Below are 15,009 nucleotides of genomic sequence, written 5' to 3'. Positions count from 1 at the left end.
TAATTGACAGAACATATGTCCTCATTTTCCAGCACCTCTGGTGCTCTGGTGTGAGAGCCTCCAGAGTCAGGCACTGAAGAGTTAAACACAGTCACAGCAGCTTGGAAAACCAGCCACAGAGCAGCAGGATAAAGCCTTTCCCTTTCAAAGCAGCAGTTATGGCATCCTGACAGTCATTTTACAGCTGAAACCTGAGCAGCTCTCACTGGTTCAGTGCAAATTAGCAGCTCTCGCTCTGCTCATGCTGCTCCCACAACCCCACTGCAGTTCATGCTGAGGATGGGTGACAGCAGCCCCCACACCCCCTGCCCAGAACTCATTAGAGCCCCATCCTCACAGAGCTCTCACCCTGTACTAGCTGTCCCCTCTTCCACTCTGTTGCTGCCTAATTCACACACCCCAAACATCAGACAGAAGATTTTGAGGCCCTGAATTCTGTCTGAGTTTCTACACTCTGTGTCATAGGATTACTGCCAGGGCAGAAGTGTTCCTGATGAGCTGCAGGAAGAAAAGGTCTCTGTCCTGCTCAGAAAGGGATCATAGAATCAGTCAGGGTTGGAAGGGACCACAAGGATCAGCCAGTTCCAACCCCCCTGCCATGCCCAGGGACACCCTACCCTAGAGCAGGCTGCACACAGCCTCAGCCAGCCTGGCCTCAAACACCTCCAGCCATGGGGCCTCAACCACCTCCCTGGGCAACCCAGTCCAGCCTCTCACCACTGAAGAACTTCCTCCTCATGTTCAGTGTGAACCTACCCACCTCCAGCTTTGCTCCATTCCCCCCAGCCCTGGCACTCCCTCACAGCCTAAAAAGTCCCTCCCCAGCTTTTTTGTAGTCCCCTTCAGATGCTGGAAGGCCACAAGAAGGTCACCTGGGAGCCTCCTCTGCTCCAGACAGAACAGCCCCAACTCTTTCAGGCTGTGCTCACAGCAGAGCTGCTGCAGCCTCTGAGCATCCTCCTGGCCCTGCTCTGGACACACTCCAGCATCTCCACATCTCTCTTGTCCCAGGGGCTCCAGAGCTGGATGCAGTACTCCAGGTGGGGTCTCAGCAGAGCACAGCAGAGGGGGAGAATCCCCTCCCTGGCCCTGCTGGCCACACTGCTGCTGCTGCAGCCCAGGTTCTGCTTGGCTTTCTGGGCTGCAAGTGCACACTGCTGGCTCATGTTGAGCCTCTCATCCAGCAGCAGCCCCAAGTCCCTCTCCTAAGGGCTGCTCTCCAGCCACTCACTGCCCAGCCTGGATTTGTGCTTGCCATTGCCTCGACCCAGATGCAGGACCTTGCCCTTGGTCTTGTTGAACTTCCTGAGGTTCCTGGGCTTGTGCCCACCTCTGCAGCCTGTCCAGGTCCCTCTGGATGGATCCCTGCCCTCCAGCCTGGCTGCTGCACCACACAGCTTGGTGTGCTCAGCAAACTTGTTAGGGCTGCACTCAGTGCCTCTGTCCATGGCACCCATGAAGATGTTGAACAAGACTGGTGCCAGGACTGATCCTTGAGTATGTCTGTGTCTGGAGAGCTAAGTCCCACCAAGATATGCCTCGGGTACGTATGGCATATGAACTTGGTATGTGGTTGGCATCACCACAATACTGGTAAGCCTTTGAGGGCTGAGCTGTTTATTCATCTATTATCTGCTGCTCACAGGATTGTGAAGGCCTCCATGCTACCAACAATTCTGATTGGAAAAGGTGTTTAAGATCACTAAGTCCAACCATTAACCCAGCACCACCAAGTCACCACCAAACCATGTCCCTCAGCACTGCATCTACACAGCTTTTAAACTTCTCCAGTGATGGAAACTCCACCACTCTCCTGGGCATCCTGTTCCAGGTCTTGATAAGTCTTTTGGGGAGGAACCTAAACCTCCCTGGGTGTAACTCGAGGCTGTTTCCACTTGTCCTGTCACTTGTTGTGAGAAGGGACTGACTTCTATCTCCAGGCTCTGTTCAGGAAGTTGTAGAGGAAGAAGGTCTCCCCTCAGGCTCCTTTTCTCCAGGCTAAAGAATCCCAGTTCCCCCAGATGATCCTCAGAATAGATGTTCTCCAGACCCTTTCCCAGCTTCACTGTGTGTCTTTGGGCATGCTCCATCTCCTCAATGTCCTTCTCAGAGGGAGGGGCTCAAAACTTAACCCAATATCTGAGATGTGTAATTTGAGGTATTCAGGCTTGACTAATATGTCCAGAGACACATGGCTCCTTACCTTTTAGACCCAACTATTTTCTGCTTAGACAAGAAGTAGGTCAAATCCAATATCTGCTTAAATAAACAGCAAGGGCTTTGCTGAGCTTCTAAAATAACTACAGCCCATTGCACCAGGCTGGCAGACCTGAGGAGGTGATGTTGGGCATGATATTGACCTGTTGGGATTTTCAACATGCAATGTATTGTTTCTAACTGCTCCATGGGCAGAGCAGCAGCACAAATGCTGCTGAACTTCCTCAGCTTTTCCCACTTGTGACCAGGAACTTCATGAACCTCCTCTCTCTCTCTCTCTTTAGCTGGTAAGAGGCCTGGAGCAGAGCCCTATGAGGAGAGGCTGAGGGAGCTGGGGGTGTGCAGCCTGCAGAAGAGGAGGCTCAGGGCAGAGCTCATTAGTGTCTACAACTCCCTGAAGGGAGGCTGTAGCCAGGTGGGGTTGGGCTCTGCTGCCAGGCAACTAGCAACAGAAGAAGGGGACAGAGTCTGAAGTTGTGCCAGGGGAGGTCTAGGCTGGATGTTAGGAGGAAGTTGTTGGCATTGAGAATGATTGGCATTGGAATGGGCTGCCCAGGGAGGTGGTGGAGTCGCTGTCCCTGGAGGTGTTGAAGCCAAGCCTGGATGAGGCACTTAGTGCCATGGTCTGGTTTATTGGATAGTGCTGGGTGCTAGGTTGGAGTGGGTGAGCTTGGAGGTCTCTTCCAACCTGGTTGATTCTACAATTCCGTGATACAACTGCCCCCAAAAGTGGTCAGAGTTGTAGGGAAAAGTTGTGGCAGGGTCATCAAAAATAACATCAAGATTTAGATACTACACTTACAATAATTTCTGCTTTATTTCCAAGCTAGGGTGCTAGCTTGGTGTGGATGATATTGGAGGTCTCTTCCAACCTTGTTGGCACTTAGTGCCATGGTCTGGTTGATTGGCTAGGGCTGGGTGCTAGGTTGGACTGGATGAGCTTGGAGGTTTCTTCCAACCTGCTTGATTCTATGACAGAATTCCCCAAGGAATGCTGTGAGCTCTGTACAATTCTTTTCCTTGATGGCACTGTATGAAAGCCTCTTGCTGCTGCTGCATGACACATCTGACAGGTCCTTCTGCCTCACAGCCTGCATTTCAGAACAAGGCAGAAGGTTGAAGGCAGGGGTCAGACAAGTCACCACAGCACGAGCATCATGAAAGCAAATGAGCCTCAATGAACAACAGTTCATCTAAAGGGGCACTCTTCCCTCTCCCTGAAGGACACCAGCTGACCCTACAGAAGCAGCTCTGCAGGTTGTCACTCAGCAGCTATGGGGTGAATATGCTGATAAAAGAATTGGGCCAAGCACTGTCAGAGAGCTTTGGAGGTAGGCAGCAGTGCTTGGAGATCTAAGAGCTCTGCGGTCAGGGGCTGAGCAAACTGAAGCACTCAGTGTCATCGGCTTTGAGAAGAGAGCCTCAGAGTTATTCATTGTACTTCCACCCCCATAGGGGTGACTCCTGTCTCCTCCTCAGCTCTAAATAAAGTGGTGACAAAATTACAGATGAAGCACAAGTTATCAGCTGCCTCCTACTCAGAGCTTTTCTGCATGCCTGGCTTCTACTGCTTCATCCTGCTTTTATGTGCAGATTGGTCTAGTGGAACTGCTAGAGGCTTTAAGAGTGTTGGGTCACCTTTAAGAGAGTAAGGGTCATAGAATCAACCAAGTTGCAAGAGACCTCCAAGATCATCCAGTCCAAACTATCCCCAGCCCTATCCAGTCAACCAGACCATGGCACAAAGTGCTTCATCCAGGCTCTGCTTCAACACCTCCAGGTATGGTGACTCCACCACCTCCCTGGGCAGCCCATTCCAATGCCAATCACTCTCTCTGACAACAACTTCCTCCTAACATCCAGCCTAGACCTCCCCTGCCACAACTTCAGACTGTGTCCCCTTCTTCTGTTGCTGCTTGCCTAGCAGAAGAGCCCAACCCCACCTGGCTACAGCCTCCCTTCAGGGAGCTGTAGGCAGCAATGAGCTCTGCCCTGAGCCTCCTCTTCTGCAGGCTGCACACCCCCAGCTCCCTCAGCCTCTCCTCATAGGGTTTGTGTTCCAGGCCCCTCCCCAGCCTTGTTGCCCTTCTCTGGACACCTTCCAGTCCCTCAACATCTCTCTTGAATTGAGGAGCCCAGAACTGGACACAGCACTCAAGGTGTGGCCTGAGCAGTGCTGAGCACAGGGGCGGAAGAACCTCCCTTGCCCTGCTGGCCACACTGCTCCTGAGCCAGCCCAGGATGCCATTGGCTCTCTTGGCCACCTGGGTCATGGCAGCCAGGCCTGATCACCATAAAATAAATTCACCTGCCATGGCCACAGTACCATTTTGGCAGTGTTGCAAGCAGTTCCAGACAAGCTTCAGGGCAGCCCTTTTCCTGTTTCAAATGCCAGCCTCACCCTCAATGTGCCACCTAAGAATCGAGATGGAGGACAAGAGGGCAAGGACAGAGCACAAAAACGGAACAGAAGAATCACTGCCAGAAGCTGTTCCTGCCTCCCCCACACCCACAGAACCTGTTCAGTTCAACTCACAGGCAAAACTAGAGAGACTTGACTGAAAACTAGCACCTTGCAGGAAAGGGGGAAATTGACCAAGAAGTTGGAAAGAGAAGAAGGAACAGCAAGGGAAAGTGGAGCTCTCCAGCAAAAATGGGAATCTGAGGTAAATGAAAGCCAGTTAAAGTGAGAGCAGCAGTTCTGGGCCGCTCAATTCAAGAAAGATGTTGAGGTGCTGGAACATGTCCAGAGAAGGGCAACAAAGCTGGTGAGGGGCCTGGAGCACAAATCCTATGAGGAGAGGTTGAGGGAGCTGGGCCTGTTTAGCCTGGAGAAGAGGAGGCTCAGGGGTGATCTTATTACTGTCTACAACTACCTGAAGGGACATTGTAGCCAGGTGGGGGGTGGCCTCTTCTCCCAGGTAACCAGCAATAGAACAAGGGGACACAGTCTCAAGTTGTGCCAGGGTAGGTCTAGGCTGGATATTAGGAAGAAGTTCTTCACAGAGAGAGTGATTGGCATTGGAATGGGCTGCCCAGGGAGGTGGTGGAGGCACCATCCCTGGGGGTCTTCAAGCAAAGCCTGGCTGAGGCACTTAGTGCCATGGTCTGGTTGATTGTCTAGGGCTGGGTGCTAGGTTGGACTGGATGAGCTTGGAGATCTCTTCCAACCTGGTTGATTCTATGATTCTATGATCACACTTTAAAAGATCTTAGCCAAGATCTAATAGGAAAAGCAGGCATCAACTACCAGAGTGTAACTGGAGAGAGGGTGCCAAGACCATTATCTGTTCCCTGAAGTTCACAGAATAGTTTAGGTTGTGGCTAGGAGAGCCAATGGCTTAGCAGAGTAGTTAAAAATAAGGCAACACAAAGAAGTGGCATGAAACCACAGCTGTTCTCTTCTTCTCCCTTTCATTCCGAATGAGTTTTGCCAGATGTCTATTGTCACAGACCAGGTCTAAGAGCAAACAGAGACTTTAAGATCTCAGTCTGGTCCCTCAAGCCCTTTACTCACTTGTCCCTAATGTCTTTTACCGGCAATGCCAAAGATAGCATGAAAACAAAAGTATACTGTGAGCACTCCAAAGCTGTTAGGTTTGCAGTCTCATGGGCACCTCTTCACTTAACCAACTCTGAAAGGCTGTCAAAATGAGGTGAGAGAACGACCTGGATTCCTCTTCCTCTCCTACCTTTTGCTTCCTAACCCCCTGGCCAAACCTCCATTCTTCCTTGGGACTGGGGTAAGGTTGAGAGGGGCAGGGGGAAGGTGAAAGGGCGGCTGAGAGCCCCTCCTGAGGACTCAGGTTTCTGGGAGGGCTGTTGTGTTTCTGTATTACCTTTTCCCTTGTCTGTTTCTGTCTATAACTGTCTATACTGTAACTATCTGCTTGTCTGTTGTGCCAGCTGTAACTATAAGCTTCATTCAATTTCCAGAGCTGGCTGAGTCTAGTCTGGGTGATTTCCAATGTGTAGTGGGGCAGGGAACACTCAAACCATCACATTCCCAATCAAAGAAATTCTGTGATTCTGATGCAGACCTGGGTACATCCCACAGCAAAGAGCTCCAGGGCCACAAGACTGTCTCAATCTGCCAGCACTTGCCTGCCCTGAGCAGCTCTGCAGACTTTTAGCCCAAGCTGGAGATGTGAGATCCATGTTGGCTCTGCCATTGGAATGGGCTGCCCAGGGAGGTGGTGGAGTCGCCGTCCCTGGAGGTGTTCAGGAGGAGACTGGATGGGGTGCTTAGTGCCATGGTCTGGTTGACTGGCTAGGGCTGGATGCTAGGTTGGACTGGATGAGCTTGAAGGTCTCTTCAACCTGGCTGATTCTATGATTCTATGCAAAAGAATGCACTAACCTAGTGTTGCATAGCATTTCACAGTCTCACAGTATCACCAAGGTTGGAAGAGACCTCACAGATCATCAAGTCCAACCCTTTACCACAGAGCTCAAGGCCAGACCATGGCACCAAGTGCCACATCCAATCCTGCCTTGAACAGCTCCAGGGACGGCGACTCCACCACCTCCCCGGGCAGCCCATTCCAGTGTCCAATGACTCTCTCAGGGAAGAACTTTCTCCTCAAGCCTAAATCTCTGGTGCTGGCCACCTGAGAGAAAAAAGCAACCTCCTCCTGGCCACAACCACCCCTCAGGTAGTTGCAGACAGCAATAAGGTCTCCCCTGAGCCTCCTCTTCTCCAGGCTAACCAATCCCAGCTCCCTCAGCCTCTCCTCGTAGGGCTGTGCTCAAGGCCTCTCCCCAGCCTCGTTGCCCTTCTCTGGACATGCTCAAGCATCTCAATGTCCATCTTAAACTGGGGGGCCCAGAACTGAACACAGCACTCAAGATGAGGTCTAACCAGTGCAGAGTACAGGGGCAGAATGACCTCCCTGCCCCTGCTGGCCACACCACTCCTGATGCAGGCCAGGATGCCACTGGCTCTCTTGGCCACCTGGGCACACTGCTGGCTCATGTTCAGGTGGGTATCAATCAGCACCCCCAGATCCCTCTCTGTCTGGCTGCTCTCCAGCCACCAACCCCAGCCTGTATCTCTGCATGGGGTTGTTGTGGCCAAAGTGCAGCACCAGGGGTGGAAATGCTGAGAAGCCCCAGTACTGTGGTTCCCTGAGGTATGAACAAAGTACAAAGTGAAACAGAGTCACGAACGTGATGTCTTGCTTCTTTTTGCAGTGCTATTCCAGGCTTGCCTTACGCTGACCTGGTGACAACAAATGGATTATCAACGCTACAACCTTACAGTTACTGGGGCTGTCTGTTGAAGAGGCAAACTAATCATGCAGTGCATAAGAGGACTCACATGACAGCTCTCTTCAGAGACTCTCTTCATCGTGCTCTTTCTGCTAAAGACTATTGATTCAGACATCTCAAGAGCACAGCTGAAGCACTTCCAGGGCTGGACTGGCTCTAAAAGCAGCCCAAGTGACTTTCCTATGATGTGAAATCTGTGCTAAGACTCTTTCCTAGGTCACAGATGGCTGCATGAATAAGTAGCTTACATTTCCTCACCTTGTTGATGTGTCCTGGGACTGCAGTGACTCTACTGGCAGTGGCCTGGGAAAGGTCTCCTACTTGGCACGTCTGCAGTGTACTCCACACTGTTTTGAAGTCCCTAAAGGTTTGCTAATTCTGGGGCAGAATAGTGTAAATCCACAAGCACACTCTGGGTCTGGGGTTGCAACTTTAATGAGCCCTGGTGCCCGGGGTACACAGTGCAGAAAAGCCCACATGCTTAGCAGAGCTCAGCCTAGAGCAGGCAGCCTCCTCCTGGACTGGATGCATTTGCAGTCGTTTGGTAAATCAGCACCACGCTCCCTGAACTCACATTACTGAGACTTTTCCATTATCAAGCACATCCCAGCTCGCATCACCCTGGAGAGCAGGGGGATGTTTGTACTGCAGGGGGCTGCACATTCAATTTTGTGCTGTTTTCCAGGGGTGCAGCATCTCTTAATGAACAAGCAACATCCCAGGGTGGGAAAAAAAACCAGAGAACACAAAAAGCAACTTTGTGAAATGAAAAAGAAGAAGGAAAGGCAACCCAAAGTACACAGGATAGACTAGCACAGCACAGCTAAAGCACCAACTGCTAAGTCTTGGGCATGATGCATTTCCCAAGAGGGTAACTAGAGCTTCTTCTTTTTTTTTTACCATGGCATGGTCTATTTTCTGCTCAATGCTTGCAACTTTCATTAGTGTTAATGAGTATGCATATGTGCCTGCAGGGTAAGAACATATTCCCTCTGTGTCTTCAAAACTTGTTTATAAGTCCCTCCAAAAATTGCATTGTGTCCATGGTTCTGCTCAGAAAGTCATCACCACAACTGTAAGAACTGCTGCTTTCATTTCCTCCTTCACCCTTTTCCCCTCTGAGCTGAAAACATGAGAGGCTGGAGGAGATAGCATGCACAGGAAAGTGACCCAGTTTTGAGAGCTGTCATCTGAAAACTTAGAATCATAGAATCAAGCAGGTTGGAAGAGACCTCCAAGATCATCCAGTCCAACCCAGCACCCGGCCCTAGCCAGTCAACCAGACCATGGTACCAAGTGCCCCATCCAGCCCCCTCTTCAACACCTCCAGGGACGGTGCCTCCACCACCTCCCTGGGCAGCCCATTCCAATGCCAATCACTCTCTCTGCCAACAACTTCCTCCTAACATCCAGCCTGTACCTCCCCTAGCACAACTTCAGACTGTGTCCCCTTCTTTTGTTGCTGGTTGTCTGGCAGGAGAGACCAACCCCACCTGGCTACAGCCTCCCTTCAGGGAGTTGTAGACAGCAATGAGATCGGCCCTGAGCCTCCTCTTCTGCAGGCTGCACACCCCCAGCTCCCTCAGCCTCTCCTCATAGAGTTTGTGTTCCAGGCCCCTCCCCAGCCTTGCTGCCCTTCTCTGGACACCTTCCAGCACCTCAACATCTCTCTTGAATGGAGGAGCCCAGAACTGGACACAGCACTCAAGGTGTGGCCTGAGCAGTGCTGAGCACAGGGGCAGAAGAACCTCCCTTGTCCTGCTGGCCACACTGCTCCTGAGCCAGCCCAGGATGCCATTGGCTCTGCTGCCCACCTGGACACTGCTGCCTCATCTTCAGCTACTCTCTACCAGCACCCCCATCTCCCTCTCTGCCTGGCTGCTCTCAGCCACTCTGTCCCCAGCCTGTAGTGCTGCTTGGGTTTGTTGTGGCCACAGTGTAGAACCCTGCACTTGGCCTTCCTAGATCTCATCCCATTGGCCTCTGGCAGTATTTGGTTCATGGTTGGACTTAATGACCTTGAAGATCTCTCCCAACCTAAACAGTTCTGTGATTCCATGGTTCTATATAAAACCAGACACATATGAGCAGGGCAGATGTTCTGAACACACAAAACCAATGGCATGGTTGAAGGCTTCTGCCAATCTGAAATCTCCAGGAACTGCTTCATAATAACCTATAAGTTGTTGCTGCACAACCTACCAATCCTCTTCTGTTGCTGCACTAGATATAAACCAGCAGAAGGAATCCAATATGGGTTATATATTAAGCATACTAGAGTTCTTCAATATTCCATGAAGGCACTTAGCCACACTAAAAGGTAACACTTAAGTATCACCTTTTATGTTAGTGATAGAATATTACTCATTCATTAGTTCTTTCCAGAGATCTTGCTATGAATATTCAGCTCATGATTTGAGTACTGATGCTGAGGAGCCCTGCAATACTTTAGAATTTCATAGAATCAACCAGGTTGGAAGAGACCTCCAAGATCATCCAGTCCAACCTAGCACCCAGCCCTAGCCAGTCAACTAAACCATGGCACTAAGTGCCTCATCCAGGCTTTTCTTGAAGACCCCCAGGGACGGTGCCTCCACCACCTCCCTGGGCAGCCCATTCCAATGCCAATCACTCTCTCTGTGAAGAACTTCCTCCTAACATCCAGCCTATACCTACCCTGCCACAACTTGAGACTGTGTCCCCTTGTTCTGTTGCTGGTTGCCTGGGAGAAGAGGCCACCCCCCACCTGGCTACAATGCCCCTTCAGGTAGTTGTAGACAGTAATAAGATCACCCCTGAGCCTCCTCTTCTGCAGGCTAAACAGGCCCAGCTCCCTCAACCTCTCCTCACAGGATTTGTGCTAGGTGTAGGAGTACTGCTGTAGTACAGCTTACCCAAGGTGAGCACTGTCACAATACCACTCAAAACCACCACGTGATGGGATAGATCAAGCTCAACCTTTGCAGAATGGGAGGCAGCCAAGTGGAAACAGAGCTGTCAATCCATGTCAAACTCCAAAATCTGTCAGAAGAGGCATGATGATAGGTTATGTCCCTGTGCCAATGTTAGATGGCAAGAGGAGACAGGGGAAAGGAAACAAAATGTTCAGAACAATGATGCTGAAGAAGGCTTAGTTCATGAGGACACAGACTGCTTAAGGAGTCTGCCCTGGCTTCTATGAGAGTGGTTAAATGCTTGCATGTATTTCAATTCTCACTACCATTATCATTAGTGCTACTGTAGAGCTGTCAGAAGTCTTTTGCTTCTCAGTAAATGAGGAAAAGGGCTGTGTGTGTAAAATAGACCTCACCTATCATCCTTTTTGCATACAAGGAATGTAAACCAGACTCTACCCCTAATCATCCTAGAGACAATGCCAGCTACACTGGAGAGCACAACATGCTGTGTGACTTAATGGACACCTACAGGAGTATTTGCTGGGGAACTCAGGAAACCTCAGGACCTATCTTACTGCCCTGGCTGCAAAGAAAATTCCATTTAGCTTTGGTAATTATAGTTGTGCAGACTGAGGAAGAAACAGTGCCCAACATGAGCCAGCAGTGTGCACTTGCAGCCCAGAAAGCCAACCACAGCCTGGGCTGCAGCAGCAGAAGTGTGGCCAGCAGGGCCAGGGAGGGGATTCTCCCCCTCTGCTGTGCTCTGCTGAGACCCCACCTGGAGTACTGCATCCAGTTCTGGAGCCCCTGGGACAAGAGGGATGTGGAGATGCTGGAGAGCGCCCAGAGAAGGGCCAGGAGGATGCTCAGAGGGCTGCAGCAGCTCTGCTGTGAGCACAGACTGAAAGAGTTGGGGCTGTGCAGGCTGGAGCAGAGGAGGCTCCCAGGTGACCTTCTTGTGGCCTTCCAGCATCTGAAGTGGGCTACAAAAAAGCTGGGGAGGGACTTTTGAGGCTGTCAGGGAGTGACAGGACAGGGGGGAATGGAGCAAAGCTGGAGGTGGAGAGATTGAGGCTGGAGGTGAGGAGGAAGTTTTTGAGCAGGAGAGTGGTGAGAGGCTGGACTGGGTTGCCCAGGGAGGTGTTTGAGGCCCCATGGCTGGAGGTGTTTGAGGCCAGGCTGGCTGAGGCTGTGGGCAGCCTGCTCTAGGGTAGGGTGTCCCTGGCCATGGCAGGGGGGTTGGAACTGGGTGGTCCTTGTGGTCCCTTCCAACCCTGACTGATTTTATGCTTCTATACTTCCAATATATATTAAAGAATCAGTTAAATATTTTAAACCACAGCATTTTTCAAAGAACTTGTGAGTAATTAAAGAGTTCCTACCTTCCACCTCAGAGTCTAGGAGACAGAGAGGCCTGTGCCATGCATTCTGCTCTTGTGTTAAATTAAAGACTTGACAAGCTTTCTGATATGGCATTTTAAATCTGTCTTTAGCACACATCTGAATGGTTTCTTTGCAGAGAAGTCTAGGTCTAGTAACCTGCTTTTACTAAGGACAGCTAGTTAATGCTTGGGTCTGCCACATTAGAATCATAGAATCATAGAATCAACCAGGTTGGAAGAGACCTCCAAGATCATCCAGTCCAACCTAGCACCCAGCCCTTGACAATCAACCAGACCATGGCACTAAGTGCCTCATCCAGGCTTTTCTTGAAGACCCCCAGGGACGGTGCCTCCACCACCTCCCTGGGCAGCCCATTCCAATGCCAATCACTCTCTCTGCCAACAACTTCCTCCTAACATCCAGCCTATACCTACCCTGGCACAACTTGAGACTGTGTCCCCTTGTTCTATTCCTGGTTACCTGGGAGAAGAGGCCACCCCCACCTGGCTACAATGTCCCTTCAGGTAGTTGTAGACAGTAATAAGATCACCCCTGAGCCTCCTCTTCTCCAGGCTAAACAGGCCCAGCTCCCTCAACCTCTCCTCATAGGATTTGTGCTCCAGGCCCCTCACCAGCTTTGTTGCCCTTCTCTGGACATGTTCCAGCACCTCAACATCCTTCTTGAATTGAGGGGCCCAGAACTGGGCACAGCACTCAAGGTGTGGCCTGAGCAGTGCTGAGCACAGGGGCAGAATAACCTCCCTTGTCCTGCTGGCCACACTGCTCCTGAGCCAGGCCAGGATGCCATTGGCTCTCTTGGCTGATGTCACAGGCACTATAAACAGCAAGCCATGGGAGCAGTGGTAAATGTCATATGCAAAATAATGACCAGCAACAGCATAAATGAACCTATGGCTTTGTTCAGTGTTTGTGTTCAGCCTCACAATCACAGGCATATGTGCCACTAGCTGAAATGCAGAATTGTTTCTATCCTTATTATCACTGTGTAGTGGATTATGCAACACTAATGATCTGTATTCATTTTGATATCCAGGTGAAGATTGTTAATAACTATGAGAACTGTTTATTAACATTAAATCTCACAAGAAAACTTATTCACAAGGTTCAAAAGGCAGGGTTTGGAAATTTATACACACAGGGAACAGGCACAACTGGAGCACTTATTTCTTCAAGTGTCAAACACAAACATTATGCTGGAAGAGAAGGTTCCTGTGGTTAATTATACTGCTTGTGGTTAATTACACTGCTTATCCACTAGAGGACACAGGAAGCTGCTTTCTGCTTATGGCAGAAGGCAATCAGTGAATTCCAAGAGGCTTTAAGCATTTACTCACAAAATAGTATCAGACAATACCCAAAGCAGGTGCAGGGGTTGCTGTCAGTGGTCTCAAAGCTGTTAGAGGCTTTGGAGTTTCCCAGGCTCTTTTCTCAGAAGCTGGGAGTCTATGGCACAGTCTCTGACCTGGCTCCTCTTGATTCCCCATTCAGCAGAAGCCTTGCAGAGGGGCAGGAAGGCTGCAGTGCCATATGCAGTCTGGGCACAATGTCAGGCTGGCTGTGCAGGCTGATTGCCTGCAGGCATTTAGAGCCTGCTCCTGGTGAACTCGAGGCAGTGGAGTTCCCAGGCAGTGCAGGATGCAATGAGGCAGCAGCAGCAGCAGCAGCAGCAGCACACTGTGCTACCTGCTCATCCCTTTTCATCAATACAGCCCAAGACTAATGGGCCTTTGGACACAGATTAGCCAATCAGAATGGCACTTGGCCAAATTTGACCATATCAGGTGAATTCAGGGCTTTTGTTTTCCTTACCTGTGCTTGCCTCCCCCAGCACAGAAGGAGGGGGAGCAGGGGAACATGTCTGGGCAAGCCAGAGTCCTTAGACTCAGTGGATCAGGTTCTTTGTCCTCTTTCCCATGGTTGCTTCTCCTCACACCAGAAGTGGGGAGAGCAGAAAAACATGCCTGGGCAAGCCAGAACATGGATAAGCTCTTTTTTGGCCTATCAGGCCTACCATGACACACTGATGACTTCTTAAAATCAGCTTGCTTAGAAGAGGTTGTAGCATGAGTGCAACTAACAAGGATTTCTGCCCACAGTCGCAAGGAAAACAGACATGCATTAAGAGCACAACATCCCACATTGGATGTCAAAACTGATCTGCAACAGAGCAGTGGGATGGACCAGCAGTGGTCAAAAATGTTTGTTCCTAAAGGCTCCTTCTTGCAGCTCACACTGTGAAAAAGAGTCATCCTGATCTCATCTAGCAGGGAGCACAGCTGGCCCTACTGCTCCACAAAACACATCCCAGCATGGCAGAAAGAACAGAGAAGATCCCCATAGTGTTAGCTCATCTGTAGTACATCAGAGTGAAGGATTAATATCATTATTCCACACATTCATTTGTTTTCTTCTGAATACTGCATTACTGAGCACTGAGTGCTGCATTAGCTGCAACACAACTGGGAGGAATGGGCAGAGAAAATGGAAACCTGTAAGATTATTTGAGGACTGGAGCACCTCTGCTGTGGAGTCGCCATCCCTGGGGCACTTCAAGGCAGGACTGGACGTGGCACTTGGTGCCATGGTCTGGCCTTGAGCTCTGTGGTAAAGGGTTGGACTTGATGATCTGTGAGGTCTCTTCCAACCCTGATGATACTGTGATACTGTGTGAAGGAGCTGGAGGTGCTCAGCCTGAAAAAGAGAAGTCCTCAGGGAGACCTTAAAGCAGCCTTCCAGTATTTGAAGCAGACCAACAGCATAGCTGGAGAGGGACTTGTTACAAGGGTATGTGGTGACACAACAAGGGGTAATGACTTCACACAGGAGAAAAATGGATTTAGACTAGATATTAGGAAGCAATTCTTCCCATGAGGGTGGTGAGGCACTGGAACAGGCTGACCAGAAAAGTTGTGGAGGCTCCAACCCTGGAAGTGTTCAAGCCTGGGTTAGATGGGTTCTTGAAACACCTGGTCTAATTGCTGAGGTGTTGGAACATGTCTAAAGAAGGGCAATGAAGCTGGTGAGGGGCCTGGAACACAAACCCTGTGAGGAGAGGCTGAGGGAGCTGGGGGTGTGCAGCCTGGAGAAGAGGAGGCACAGGGCAGAGCTCATTGCTGCCTACAACTCCCTGAAGGGAGGCTGTAGCCAGGTGGGGTTGGTCTCTTCTGCTAGGCAAGCAGCAATAGAACAAGGGGACACAGTCTCAAGTTGTGCCAGGGGA

The 15,009-nt window shown here is 50.5% G+C and overlaps 1 protein-coding gene across 3 annotated transcripts in view; it reads right to left on the bottom strand.

Annotated features, from left to right (window-relative positions):
- The window catches only part of NYAP2 (neuronal tyrosine-phosphorylated phosphoinositide-3-kinase adaptor 2), a 191,709-nt gene that overhangs the window by 89,723 nt on the left and 86,977 nt on the right, over positions 1 to 15,009 (bottom strand). The gene's annotated exons all lie outside the window — the stretch shown is intronic.

The sequence above is a fragment of the Pogoniulus pusillus genome, chromosome 13, assembly GCF_015220805.1.
Source record: "Pogoniulus pusillus isolate bPogPus1 chromosome 13, bPogPus1.pri, whole genome shotgun sequence".
Taxonomy (NCBI): Eukaryota; Metazoa; Chordata; class Aves; order Piciformes; family Lybiidae; genus Pogoniulus; species Pogoniulus pusillus.
Note: the sequence above shows the minus strand (reverse complement) of the source record. Positions and strands in the feature narration are given on the sequence as shown.